Consider the following 14850-nt stretch of genomic DNA (forward strand, 5'->3'; position numbering starts at 1 on the left):
ATCTTCTTCAAAATATGCAACAAAGTTCCAGAACAGGGGAACTGAAAGAAGGTTATGAGGCTTTTTGTTTTCCAAATAAAAATCGATATATACTGATCAAAATGCTGAAGGAAGCCAGTCATGGGGCTGTCCTGAAGGAAGATGCAACTGCATCAGCAAGTATGGTAACCTTTAGACATGCATCACAGCTACCTTATAGCTACCTTATGAGCATAAAAGTGTGAGATGGCACTGGTGGATGTTGATCTAAAATTCCTGTAGCTGGGTTAAGCATGCTTCGGAAAATTTAAGCTTGGCTCTTTTTGGTAGATGTAAACTTAAGCTCATGATGAAGCCCAAGTTTGTTTCCCAGGCAAAGTATCTCTATGGTTAGTGCCCTCTCCTTTAGGGCCTATACCTGCTTTGGTTGGCACTCAGAATGGTGCCTATGGGATTTGGGGATACAATGAGAGGTCGAAAATGCCACCGCACCCACTTGGGTGTCAGGTGCCTATGGGATTTAAGTTTTGATTGTTTTCCTGACAGCAAAAGTTCAGCCTGCTATCCCAACACCCTTAGCCTATTCTCCATGCAATTAAAACGCGTTTTAAATAAAGGGTTTCATACTCAAGCCTGTAAAGTGTAAACCTGTGTCCTCAACTGAGAAAACAAGTGGGCAAGATTCAAATTCCAAGTACACAACTGTAGTTGCTTTTGCATTGCATATGGTACAGCCAATCAACTATTGGAGTGCCAGAAGTTTGTGTACTGCAAGATACAACTGACGATGGTATTTCATGTTACTAAACTACAATACTTGGTGACCCCATTTGTATTGCTTGCCTACCCTAGCTCACTTGCCAAAAGGTAAGGATGTTCATTATGGACCTGTTGCTTGCAACCCAAATTCTCTATCCCCATGTGGCACTACTGCAACTTAAAGAAAACGAAAACTGTTTCTCCCACGACTATGGATTGGAGAAGAAACAAAGACTTCCAACAAAATAGCACAAATTGAGAAGGACAAACAGTCAAATGCAACAGTACCATATTGCCAGTATAGTAAGAGGGATGACTTCATGCAGCTGGCTAGGTCTGTCCAACCTCGGCCCGCTAATCGAGAAAAGGATAGTGGGGGCTTGTTTCTTAAATACATTTTGCCGGCCGCAAAATAAAATAAAATAAAATAACAGGAAAAGAGTAGGCAGGAGGCGCTTCCTGACATTGACTGCAGTTAACATGTGGAGCTGCTTAATTTTTGTTGGTGGGGACGCTTCAGCACAATTGTGCTGATTCTGCTGACAATGCACTAGAGGGACAACTCATTTGGATAGTGATGTTGGTGTTCCTGTCTACAACTTGGGACTGTTACTCGTCTCGTATGTCCGCAAAATTTTGACTGTCCGGACCCTCCTCATCCCCACCTGTCCGGTCTTGATCGTTCGGACTCCCGTGCTTATGATCAGAATCTGTTCCCACGTGGTCTCGTCATGTTTGATAGCTGCTTTTGGTGGCTGAAGTAACGTATCGTGGCATCCTCTTGCCAACTATTTCCTTTTTTTTTTTATGGTGCTAGTTTTTAAAAAGTATAAAGGGAATTACATATTTTTTAAAAAATTAAATCAACAAATGAAGAATATTAAAAAATTTCTGTTCTAAAGTCGCTAATTACTGCAACTTGGCATTTCAATTATTGGGAGTCAGAATTGGAATCTATGAGAATTAATATAGAATATGAACCTATTTAATAGCCAATTAAATAGCTTTGTATCATGATCCGGACCTCAACAATACTGACAACCTTGACCGCTTTATTTCTTCTCCGAAAGAGATACATGTCATGTTTCAGATCAAAAGTTGTTCTAAGTTTAATTCCTACTAAATCATGTGCATGCACATCACAGTTATATATTATATTAGATGTTGTTCAATGGTCAAAAATTAAAAGTTTATTATTAAAAACTCTATAAACTATAAATTATTGTTAAAAGCATCATAAACCGTTACCATACCATAAATTATTGATATTGCTTATATAACAGTTATTTTTTTAACCATAAAAAACAACTGGTCATAGTATTTCTATAGCTTCTTATAACATGGCCCCATGCATTGCATGGTGAAGCCACTGCTCCTGGCCAACCAAAGCAGTACTGGCAAATATGGACTACATACACTACAGAAAACAAGGACTTACCGGCGGCTGAAAAACGTCGGTAAAACATGGCGACATATCGGTAAACGTTTTACCAACGTTAGAGGTGGTGGATGATGTAAATAATGTCGATGAAAACTATCACTGACATTCTTGTGGGCGTGTCGCTGTAGAATTCTGCATCAACGCGTCCTGTGCATAGGTAAATAAAATCGTTACCAATGTCCACGAACGTTGGTAATAAAACTTTTACCAACATGTTTGGACGTCGGTAAAATTTTTTATCGACATATAGGTGGACGTTGGTGATATATTTATCAACGCAATTTCATGTGTAGGTGAATATTTGTTATTTTTTTATCAACTCATATCTATGTGCATTGCATTTATATCAAACATAAATAGCTACACCAAAACTGAAAAAAAGCATGAAACAGGAAACCTAAAATGGTTACCTCCAGTATAAAAACAACAAGATAGAGAAAATATGAATCAAATTGAATAAACAACAAGAAGATAGAGAAGGCGTGAGCCAAATATAATAAACAACAAGAAACAATAATAAGACATGAACTAAATAGAATAAATAAGAAGACAGAGGAAACATGAACCAAATAGAATAAAGGAACTACCTAACTAGCAGTTAATGCTCTTTTTTGCTTTAGCAACATTGCTTCTGCCGCTTGAGGAAAAGACGTGAAGATAAAAGCACAAAAACTTGAAGCAAAAACATAAAATCATTACCCTAAAACAATATCGGAACCTAAGTTTTCAAAGTAGACCTTGGTAGAAGTTCAACTTCAACAACATCCTAGCGGTGAGTGTTCACCGACATCTTGTTTTGGACGTTGGTAAAAACTAATCTTCGACATAAAAGCCAGCCGTCGCTAAAAAGTAGCCTTTCAATCCTTTTTTTTTTTGTGTTTGTGCTGTGCAGGAGAAGGTATTTAAGCTACTCTGAATATTATAAACGCCTCAAAGCTGTATATTTTTATCATAAGGTCTCTTCTAATATCTCTTCTTATATGTGGACAACTATAAGTGAGGGTAGTGCACGCAACAGACATGCATCAAACAATTTTTTTTTTAGACATTTAACTTTGTCATTATCTTTTTTTTGGTCCTCATAAGAAGGCTCTCTTTTTTACTGATCAAGAATATTTTGGTCATTACATTTCCCGGTGCATAATTTTTTGTAGATAACTGCCCACACCGCACTCTGGGTTCAAGGCTGATGATGGGGCTGAACTTAGGTCCAGCCACATGAGGTGCCTTTGCTTTGCTGGGCATAGTGCTGGGTCAGTGCTTCAGAGTTTTCATTTGATTATGAGTCTTTTTCCGCAGCTTTGACGATTCTCTCTCATTGCTTCTTAGAAGTTTCTGGCTCCTCGACTGGGCTCTATCTCTCTCTTTCTCTGCTTTTGCCTGGTTTCTTCTTGCTGGTCACATCAATACTTTTGACCACCTACAACGCATAGGTATTAGTTTAACTAACTAATGTCCCTTCTGTCTCGCCGTGGTTGAGTCTCGTACCTCTTGTCCTTTCTTCTATAGTGTCCATACTTTTGCATGACCTTCCTTCGTTAATAACCTCCCAAACCCACCATCAATTCGTCTTTTCTTATTCTTTTGTCTCTCATCCCACATGTCTTTTACCTGGCGTCGTGTCTGGAGGTTGTGGCTCATTTCTTCTTGGTGGCGCATTTGGGAGGAGCGCAACATCAGGGTCTTCAGGGACACCTTCTCATCGATGAAGTCTATGGCACGCCTTGTGTAGGGAGATGTTCACTTTGCTATTCGGCTACGGCGCCGTCCTTCGTCTACTGCTGGGTGACTTTGCTGTTCCGTCTGTCCACTCTCTCTCTACCTCTCTTATTAGGTTTTATTGTGCTACTAACTTGTATATTCCCTTCTTATATTTTGTTTTTGCGGTTTGTTTTTGTACTTAGGGGACTTCTTGTCCTCAAATTTTGTTATATATTTCCATTTTATCAACTATCTCTCTCTCTTAAGTACTTTAGAAAGTGCATTGAAGACTTAAATATTATACTCACTTCCAAGTTTTTGCATATTGGGTTTTGAACAGTTTGTGATCTACCAAAACTCATCTAGACATGTGTATCAATTCAAAAAGGGCATCCAGAAACTCTTGTCTTTTCGCGCTAGAGAGAGAAGTAGAACTCCTTTCACTGATAAGGTTCATTTTGATGCTACTTTTAACGTCCATCCGCCTCCGTTAGAGAGGTTTCCCTGATTTTAACTGAGGCATATCGAGGATCATGGATCTGCTGGCCATGAACAGATGATATGTGGTAGTCAAGCACCTGCTGCCTGCAAGGAGACTGCAGAAGAGATAGTTCTTGTATGCCTGCACTCAGTTGCAGCAGAAATTTATTGTTGGCATACTTTTAAATTCATGCTATCTGCAACTTTTTGTTGGTTTGCTCACTGACAGGCTATTCAACTATTGACTCCTCTCATAAATGAAGAAAATTCCTTCAAATTTGAATGGCCAAAGAATCTGTCTCTGATTGTCCTTTTTCTCATATTTAATTCGATTCAAGGATAACTCACCATTTATCCCAAAGCGGTCAAAGCATGTAACAATTTTGTTGCAGCAATCTGCTAGCATGTTTAATAAATATGAATCCTGGCAGATACCCTGTTTGAATTTTGACCAGCAAGAAATAAAAACCCTTCAAATTACCAAAAGATTGTTTGCTCACACTATATTAATGCACATCGATATAATACACACATGGCCAAGAAAATGAGTCACATGAAGATGCATGTGCATTTGTTTTCTGGGGAATAAGTTTTCTGCAGAAAACAGTTTGTCTGTTTTGAAAATGTGATATTATAATTTGGGTTGTTTCTATATGCAGTCAAATCAAAGTCTTATTATAAGTTTTGTAGGTTAACACAGCTGAGACAGAGCTAGCTGCAAATTTTCCATTCATTTGAAAATCGTGGGGAGTGTCTAATTTTTTTCTTTTCAAAAGTTTTGGGGAGTGATTGATTACTGTGAATTTAGTTAGCTTTTCATTCTTCCTGACAAAATCTTGGTGATCTAATTTAGCTGGTGTTTACAGAGGACAAACTTGGTCCTTCACAAGTGTCCTTTTCTAAGCATTTTCATGCATATTTAAGAGAAATAAGTAGTTGTTGCATCTCTCACTCATGACTCTGCAGTACTGATGCTGCTCTTATTTAATGGCCATGTTAAAAGCAAGATATTTGCTGACAAGTGATTGCCTATAAATTGATGCCACAGAAGTAGTCACAACCATTTTGCTCATCAGCTAGATGCCAACTGATCCTCACTGCAGGGAAAGGACAAACGATAGCTGAAGAAGGCACATTGATGAATTGGGGATGCAAGTGGATTGATAATGTCTTTTACGATCCAAATCCAAGCCCAGTTCCAATTGTAAAAGAACTAGATCCATATCCAATATCTCGGAAAATGAATTACCTGATCCAGACATGCATTGATCTGCATCAGCAAAACATTAGCATGGAAACCCTATTCAAGTCCAAATACACAATTTGGACCTTATTTCAGAAACTTTAGATACAAAGCACTGGATCCAGATCGGAAGCTCGGCCGATCCAATTTCATTTGAAAATGGAGATTTGGGTTCGCCCAGATATTATGGGTTTGGTTTCAAGCCTCCAAGTTGAAGTAGTTGGTCAAGGTTTCACCCAGCAGGTGTTAATAAAAAGAAAAAAGTATATATGGCGCTCAAGATTTCTGGACATAGGTCAGGACCGATCCAAAGTTCAATAAATGTCTAAGAGTAACGATTCTGGCACGCCCTGGTCAGGCCTACCTAGCTAGCGAACCTAGCTCGTTAGGTCCAGCTCCAGACCCACTGCTTTTGTCCGAACCACTGTCGAACTGTTCTATATAGAATGTCTGTCATGTACTATCTCAAAGCTGGCTACTTAAATTTCAAAATGTTCTTTTGGGTACCACAGGAACCAGTAGTAGCTAGTATGTACTTTAAGATCTCTCTCTCTCTCTATATATATATATATATACCCCTTCTCTCTCTCTATCTATGCAAATCTCATCTTTAATTAATCTAGGGTGACAGAATTTGCTGCCAACTTTTCTTACAAGTAAAAAGCTTTTTCTGTCTAGAGGACTCAAAATTTTAAATACTAAAGTACATGTAGTCTCTGAAATTGTGTACTAATCCTACAAGATAAAAACCAACAGTTCCATTAAGACCCAGTAAAGCAACATTATGTTTAGTGGAGAAATGTTTTCACTTTTTTGAATAAAATAAAAATTTTCCATCTCTGTGATTTGTCTTCATGCCAATAGACAAGGGTACCCACAATCAAACAAATTCAAAAGTGTAACTTTTTTTTTTAAGAAATGTCCTTGTGTATTATAATGCAAAGGTTTAGTACTAAAGAGAAAAATAAGGTGCAGCACATAAATATTGGGTATCAATTATTTGTGACTTTTTGGAAGTATGAATTACAACTATATCAGAGCTGTGTCCCCAGTGTATGTAGTTGTCTTAATTTGTTCTTTTTCCTTTCTAATGTAACATCTCTGGAACATTTAATTAATAAAAAACTATATGAGAGGTGGTATCCCACAAAAATAAGTATTTACATAGTATAAATTTGGTGTTTCTACTTGCTAAAACCATATTAATATATTATACACCTGGCTTTAGAAACAGATGAGTTCTTTTCTAAAACTAGCTTCAATTCAAAAAAACCATGTTTTCCAACACACAAACAGAAGAGATGACATAAATTGGAAATTTTTGTCGCGGTTACATGAAGATTTGCTGTTGGGTAGAAAGCCCATTTGATCCTAACATTGCCATTAACCCTAATTGCCATGATTAGTACAGGTTTATCATTAACAAAGCCAACTTATCTGTATATTATTTAAGCCCTAAAGTTGGGCCGCGAAAGGCGATGAATTAACAACCTTAATCAGATAATCAGGAAGCATAAAGTCCTAATGATTGTACTACAAAGTGTATGGTTATTAGTACCTAATCTTCTTTATCAAAAGTGACACCTCAAAAGGGCGAATATATATAACTTTCTCCTTCTAGAGAGATGCATCATACTTGGTTGGCTACCTAACCAATAATTCTCCCTTATCCCTGTTAGGAAGCTAATGGGCTGGACACAGGTTTATTTAGTACGGTACCGAACTTATATTGAATATTTATGCATGCAAGTAGGCCAAACAGATTGATTCTAAAGATTGACGTACACATATATACATACTACATACATGCGCGTTAGTTTGTCTGGACTTCGAGCATGCATAAACACATACGCTTCTCATCGTTAATATACAATATGCATGGAATTGGATGATAATTTTTACCAATTTTAACAAATTACTTACTTTATGAGTTTATCATTCTCTTTATTAAGTGTTCACTGATGAAAATTGTCACTATTAAACACTCAATAAGAAGAGACATATGCTAAATCAAGTGTAGTTTTTCTTATACCATCTTGCATGCATACATTGTGTGTGTGTGTGTTTGTGTGTGTGTATGTGTGTGTGTGTGTGAGAGAGAGAGAGAGAGAGAGAGAGAGAGACCATAACCTTGATATGAAAGAAGCTGATTTTGGGTGAGCGGGAGGCTATCTCACTGCTCAAATGAGAGCCAATTTTCTCTCTTCTCCTTGCTGGCAGTTTTAGAATTACATTGGTACGAGGTGGTGAGATAGCCATATCCTTCAACTTGCATGTACAACTCACCCCATTTTTGGTATAAGAGCACAGCTCCATAAAGGTTTTACTGGGAACGTGCAATTGCCACATGGTGACTGGTGAGTTGCTCACATCAGTCTCTTAAAAGTTCTTTATTTTTAAATGAGAATCTTAAATATTTTTCTTTATATATATATATATATGAGTGCCCCACCAGATTTGAGTATTTTTAAACAAGTACCCCTCTAACCAATTTTTCTGGCTCTACTATTGAGAAAGTGTGACGTAACACATCGAGTCTGCCCCTTTCAGCGAAATAATTCAAAAAGGTTTGAGGAGTTGGGGTTTCTAACCAGGGTTTATTCCAATGCCCCCAAAAATCAAGGCATCTTGAACTTCTAAAATTCATGCCAGTACTCTATGTGTGCGCGCTTGCATGTCATTTTATTAATAAACCTTGAATTGAAGAAGTAATGTTCTTAAACATGCTAAATGTGTTGGTAATAGTTAAAAAAACACCTATTTTTTTTGTATCATCAACAAGAAAACACGTTGTTGTCGGTCTGACATGGACCCTTACTATTTATGGGAGTTGATGAGTTAAAATTTCTGCCTTTAAAAAGTGTTTCCGCCCTTATTTTAAATGATTTTTAAACTAAAAACCATTTATCATCCATAGGATAAAATGCTTGACCAAAGATAGCTCACCAATTATTAATAAAAAAAAGAACGTCAAGTACATTAATATTAACTACATCATGAACTTAAATATCTTTCTTACCAACCTTCTTATAACTATGTTCCTTAAGTGCCCCAAAGGGCGTAGTATAATTGGACGAACAGGCGGTCACATTTCAATTTTGATGGGTACTACTCTCCTAAGCTGCAAATATTATGATCACGACACTCTAATTGATAGGTGCACTATACCCCACCCAAGTCTCGATGCAGCGTACGACCTTGGGGCAAAGACAATGGTAGGCTTTTGGCCCCTTTTTTCTGATTGATAGATTGTCAGCCTCCTGCTTACCCATTCCTTAAAAACTTTCATAAGAAAAAAGCTGTGGCATTGCTTTTTTAAAAAGTGTTTCCACCCTTATTTCAAATGAATTTCAAACTAAAAACAATTTATCATACATAAGATAAAATGCTTAACCAAAGATAGCTCACCAATTAATAAAAAAAAGGGAACATCAAGTACATTAATATTAACTACATCATGAACTTAAGTACCTTTCTTACCCACACTCTTATAACTATGTTCCTTAAATGCCCCAAAGAGCGTAGTATAACTGGACAAACAAGCAGTCACATAAAAGGTGTGTCGGTAGTTTGATTTCGATGGGTGCTACTCTCCTGAATTGCAAATGTTACAGATCTTGACACTTTAATTGATAGGTGCCCACACAAAGTCTCGATGCAGAGAACAGTAGGTGTTTGGGCCCTTTTTCAAAGTAATAGATTGTTAGCCTCCTGCTAACCTGTTTCTTAAAAATTTTCCTAAGAAAAAAGTTGTCGAATTGTCTTTTTTTTTCTTTTTTTTTTGATAAAACCATAACAAGTTAGGATTAATTTGAAGGATGCAACTAGAAGCGCATTTGGACCACATTTCCATTAGTAAATCTAACTTGCATCTGGTGCATTCACCAAGAAAGATCTACTCTTCATTTATGTGGAAAAGGGTGCAAGAGATAAAATAAAAATTCCTCCAACTAGGCAGACAGCGCACCAATGCAAAGGCGATTCATTTCCCAATATTCATCTTCCCAAGAAGGGCCCCTCAATAAACTATATCATTAGACATAGTGCAGGTGCCAGTACCAGCATCCATAAAGTATGTCACAATGATGTCTGCTCCCTTGGAACCAATAACTTCCTCATTAAATGCCTTAGGTAATGCCCTCATTTAATGCATTCACTAACTTTAGATCTTGAACTGCCCACTAAGAATATGTTCCTAAAATGGGCATTCCTTATACAGTGGCATTAGAGAGAGGTAAAATTTGGGCTGCCATGATATCAATCTATACATATTTCCTTGATACATATTCCCTTGAGTTAAGATGAGTTTATCTATTTTATAAGGCATGGCAGCAAGAATTTACTCTGAGTCTCTCCTTTTGGATGAGCAAGAAGAGTATTTCATCTCACAGCCTGAATCAAAACTAAATCCTCCTCTGCACAGCACTCGTGGCTGCTTGAGAACCCGGAAAGAGCTAAATCCTCCCCTGCATAACCCTCATGGCTGATTGAGTACCCGGAGAGAGCTAAATCCACCTATGCATGGCAACACTTTCATGGAAATCTAATTGATTATGACGAGCTTTCACTGAGGGCAGCTCAACCAGCTATGCTTTGCCGCTCAAGATTCATGCCAAGTTTTCTTCTCAAAGAACATGATGTTAATGCATCGCTCTGTATGGTTACAAACTATTTAATTTAATCAGAAGTCGCTTTTAAATCCTAATATGAGACGTTGATTTAACCAAACATAATTGCATAAATTTGTAGCGCAACCACATATAAGCCAGAGGAGCAGAGGCTCTAACTTACCAAAATACTTTACACATAAGGATAATATCTCGGTCCCTTGTAATTTAAAAAGTTTACGTATATGTAGTCCTTAAGTCTCTGATTCTGCGATTTCATATAGCTCTCAGTTTGACATAAGAAAATTAATGGGAAAATGTGGATTTTAAGTAACCAATATTGAAATTTTATAGCTGGTGTATTTTATAGTGTTATGAGATCATATATACTGGTCAACCATATCTGTACAATTAGATCTCGCTAGAATAACTTACAAAGACAGATTTCGATGTCAATAATAGACAGCCTTCCATGAAAGCTGTTTCTTGTTCCCATCTATACTTGAACTTCTTTGTCAGCTTTGTTTTATAATAAAATGTTGTATGATTGCTTGAAGTTGGGTCTTTATATATATATATATATATATATATAAATGATGAAAATTCACTCTTGAGACTATCTCATACATGGTTGAAAGAGGGAAAAAAGAGATAAGTATGTGAATCAATAATAGATGGTTAAAATTCTTATCACATTTTTCTCTTTGTTTTTCTCTCAACCATCCATCAGAGTAAATCAAATGGTTCAATTGGGTGACTTTGGACAGCTAGAGTCACCATTCTATATGTTGGGTGACCCATACTCTCTTCTGACAATCGTAAAGATGGATTGGTCAGGAGTCAGGCAGCACTAATGCGAGGGCGGATGGCCGATCATGAGGAAGAAGATCTTCCTCTTACTAAAAGTACAATTAGGAGGCTCATGGCCATTTTGGGAACCTCGAGGGACGGAGGGGCACCTCATGTAGTTGAACACAGGTCCAGCCTCGTTATCAGTTTAGAGCCCCCATGGGCTGTGTGTGCCGCTGTGGAAATCTTGGATTTTTATTGGGTTTTTTAATTATTTAATTGTCAAAAACTAATTTTTAATAAAATTAGATCAAGCCCTCTTGATCATTTGCTATTTGGCTGTATCGTTTGCCAAAAGCAGTGGACCTTCAAGTACTTGTTAACTGACAGTGTTGGTACCAACTTTCTTCTAAGGTAAATCTTGGAAGAGACCGTCTTCACCCTGCCTTAATGTGCCTCAACTGTAGAAAGGCTGTAAATATACCTGTACCAAGTACAGGTGGGCTCCACTGGCTCAACTCAGGTTAGAGTTCTAGTTGCCGTGACTCAAACTCATTTAAGGGGCCGTTTGATGCATTGAAAATATGGAGTTGAAATGAAGCTTCCAGAAACTTATTTCAAGAATTGAAGAAATGAAAACAAAATCCAGATTTCTAAATCCCCTTTGTGTTTGCTGGACTTGGGTTTATGTTCAAGAGAACGAATTTCCCAGTTTGATATGAATGAAAGACGAAAAAAGAAAATTGTTGGATTGATGAATGCTTGAGAGCCCAACGGTTACCTTTTTCATCCTGGAAATTTTTTCCCACCCTTTGAGGTGGAAAAAAAATTATGAAAAGAAATCTCTGAAAACCAACAAAACGCTTACCCTTTTTTTCTCAAGTTTGATGAGCAAGAAAAATTTTTAAAAGTTTGAATTTTATTTTCATTGCTACAAGAAATATCCTGCCCATCAAATGGGCCCTTAAACCCGATTAAGCTTGAAGAAGCGAGTAAGTGATAATGTGCTTTATAAATATAGATGTGCTTTTTTCTCTTTGTAACAAAATCATGCCAGGCTTGAGATATATTCGTCTCAATCGAGTCGAGACCGAGTCGAGACCAAGTTCGAGCCGAGCTCAAGTGGGAAATGAAGTTGAAGGATCAATGCCCCCTCCACTTGGGGGCACATGGAATCTTTCTATAGCTTGCAATCTAAGCGAACCTACGTAATGGTGCTTCTATCCATGTCACTTTCTCCTCGTCACGATTCTCAAAGATCTTAGCAAGAAATATCTTTCACTAATCTTCTAAGCATATGTTCAAAAACGTACAAACACAGACACATATGTACGCAAACTCGCATCATATACGAAAATGAGTTCCTTGGGATGCATTTTTGTTAAGTTATACGAAAAGTCATCAGTGAAAATACAAGAGCACCATTGCTTCGGTCGATTTAAACCATTAAATGTGCAAATGTTCATATACAGAGGAAGGAATTTATCATTAGTGCACTTCTTTATGATTTAGCCTTATATATATGATATTGTCTTTTAGTTTAAATGTGTTTTCAAATAATACAAAATATGATAAAACTCCATATTTCTCATAAAAGCAACTTAGGTTGAAGCCTACTTTATGTTAAATTAGTATTTACAAATATATTAGGATGTTTAATTATATTTTGTGCACAAGTATTTTTTGACACAAACATAAAGGGTCTATAATCTTTGTCCAAGAATACACTCATCCCTTTTCTTTCGTTCTTTTTAATAATTTTCACAAACACACACATATATATAGTATTATAGGTGTCAATTTCAGATTAATTAATTAATTATGAATTAAAATTTTTAAAAAAATAAAAGTACTGACTTCCAAACTTGATTTAAAAAAAAAAAACCAGATTTTAGTTTGTGCACAAGATCCTTTTTGGCTCCCCTGCTCCAGACTCGAATCCAGGGAACCCCATGAAAGTCCGAGTTCGGGTCCGAGCAAAAAGCCGAGCCGACTCGGGACGAAGGAGTCCCAGCGATTCGCTCCTCCAAGACCGCACGAGGGCATTTTCGTCACTCGGGAAATGTGGCCTCTGGGTCCTGCGCCTCATTGTAAACGAGGCACCGCGGCGTTACGTGAGAAGGGAAGGGTGGGGCCCGCCTTTCCAAAGAAAGCGACGTGGTCGCGTGTGACCCTGCATTCTGCTACCAATTTACGGAAATGCCCTTCCATCAGTCCCCGTCCCGTGTCGCCTTGTCCCCGTGCTCTAATAATTGGTGATGTTGATGATGACGTCCGGCCCGCCGGCCCTTTCTCTGAGACTTAACCGGTTTGGTTCGGGTCGGATCAGCCTTTATCAAATCTCACTCAATCAAGCGCCCCGATTTAGAATTTATGTGCGGCCCGGTATCCATTTTATCAGATCCCAACCAGATCCAGAAAATTTGAATTCAATTATGAAATAGTGCAGACACTCTAAATCTGATCAGTAATTAAATAGATACATTTTGTGGGGCTCGTGGGGGCAGTTGCCCACACCAACCACCATATGACCCTGCCACTTCTTCAATAATTTCTGATCATGTCCTATCTTAGGTCACGTAACTTCAAAAACATACTCGTAATTAGATGTAAGACACCAAGTACATAGTATTTCAAATTTCAAAATGCTCATTACTATGATAATATTGTCACACAACATGACATCATCGAAAAATATGTGAGAGAGGAAAAGAGAGACCAATGACTCAGAAGAAGCGATGTTCCCCATCCTTTCCCTTGCCTCCAGAGTCCAGGATTGCGCCTGAGCATAAAGTAGCTTGATACGATGCTTCGAATATCTATCAGAATCAAACTGACGACCGAGCTCTCGCTGTATGCCAGCTCAAAGAGCGCGGATGCTTCGAATATCTATCAGAATCAAACTGACGACCGAGCTCTCGTGTATGCCAGCTCAAAGAGCGCGGATGCTTCGAATATCTATCAGAATCAAATTGACGACCGAGCTCTCGCTGTATGCCAGCTCAAAGAGCGAGGAGAGAGGATGATAAGATTGGATTCTTCATAGGAGGTGACATATTGTGGAGGATAGCTAGAAAGATGACATGGTCCCAGCCAAGCACCACTGTTGTTCCTTAAAAAGATGGCTGAGGAAGAAAGGCCAAATCTATTTCTAACACTTGTTGGACACTATGTTCACTCTTAGTTACAGTCTCCCTAGCCTCAGTACATTCTCCCTAGCCTTTTAGCGACCTACCCTTTATGATTTTGTTAAAAGGAAAGAACAGTACTAATTGCTCAGTTCAGACCCAACAAAAGTTAAGTATTTCCAGAAAGCAGTAAAAAGTTAACATAATTTCAAAGTGGTGGCTCCCATATATTTTGAGAAACTTTATGACAAAAAGTATGGGTTTGATCTTTGAACAAAAGATTTTGTATACATGGATATAAAATTGGAGATTACCTGGGATATAATATCCAAGGTAATTAAATGCCTGGTCCTCAAATCTAACATAAAATGAAGCTACCAATTTGACATGGGTAGGTAACTAGATGCATGAAATGCATGAGATTGGATCCTCCATAACGAGATTTCATACTTTTATTTATACATGCAATGAAAATAAAGGGTTTGGATATTGGCATGGATCAAAACGGATTTGGATCTGAGTTTGGACCATCTTGGAAATCATTCCCGGGTCAAACACATTTATGTTTCTGTCTATTAAGAAGTATGCCCAACTTACCTGATTGTAAAAATCGGTTTGTGAACCGTATTGCGAGGCAACCGGTTCGGTGAATCGTCCGATTCACCAATCCAACTGAATCAGTTGCGGATCTACCAAAAATATAACATTTTTCACAAAAAGGAA

The sequence above is a fragment of the Nymphaea colorata genome, chromosome 2 (assembly GCF_008831285.2).
Source record: "Nymphaea colorata isolate Beijing-Zhang1983 chromosome 2, ASM883128v2, whole genome shotgun sequence".
Taxonomy (NCBI): domain Eukaryota; kingdom Viridiplantae; phylum Streptophyta; class Magnoliopsida; order Nymphaeales; family Nymphaeaceae; genus Nymphaea; species Nymphaea colorata.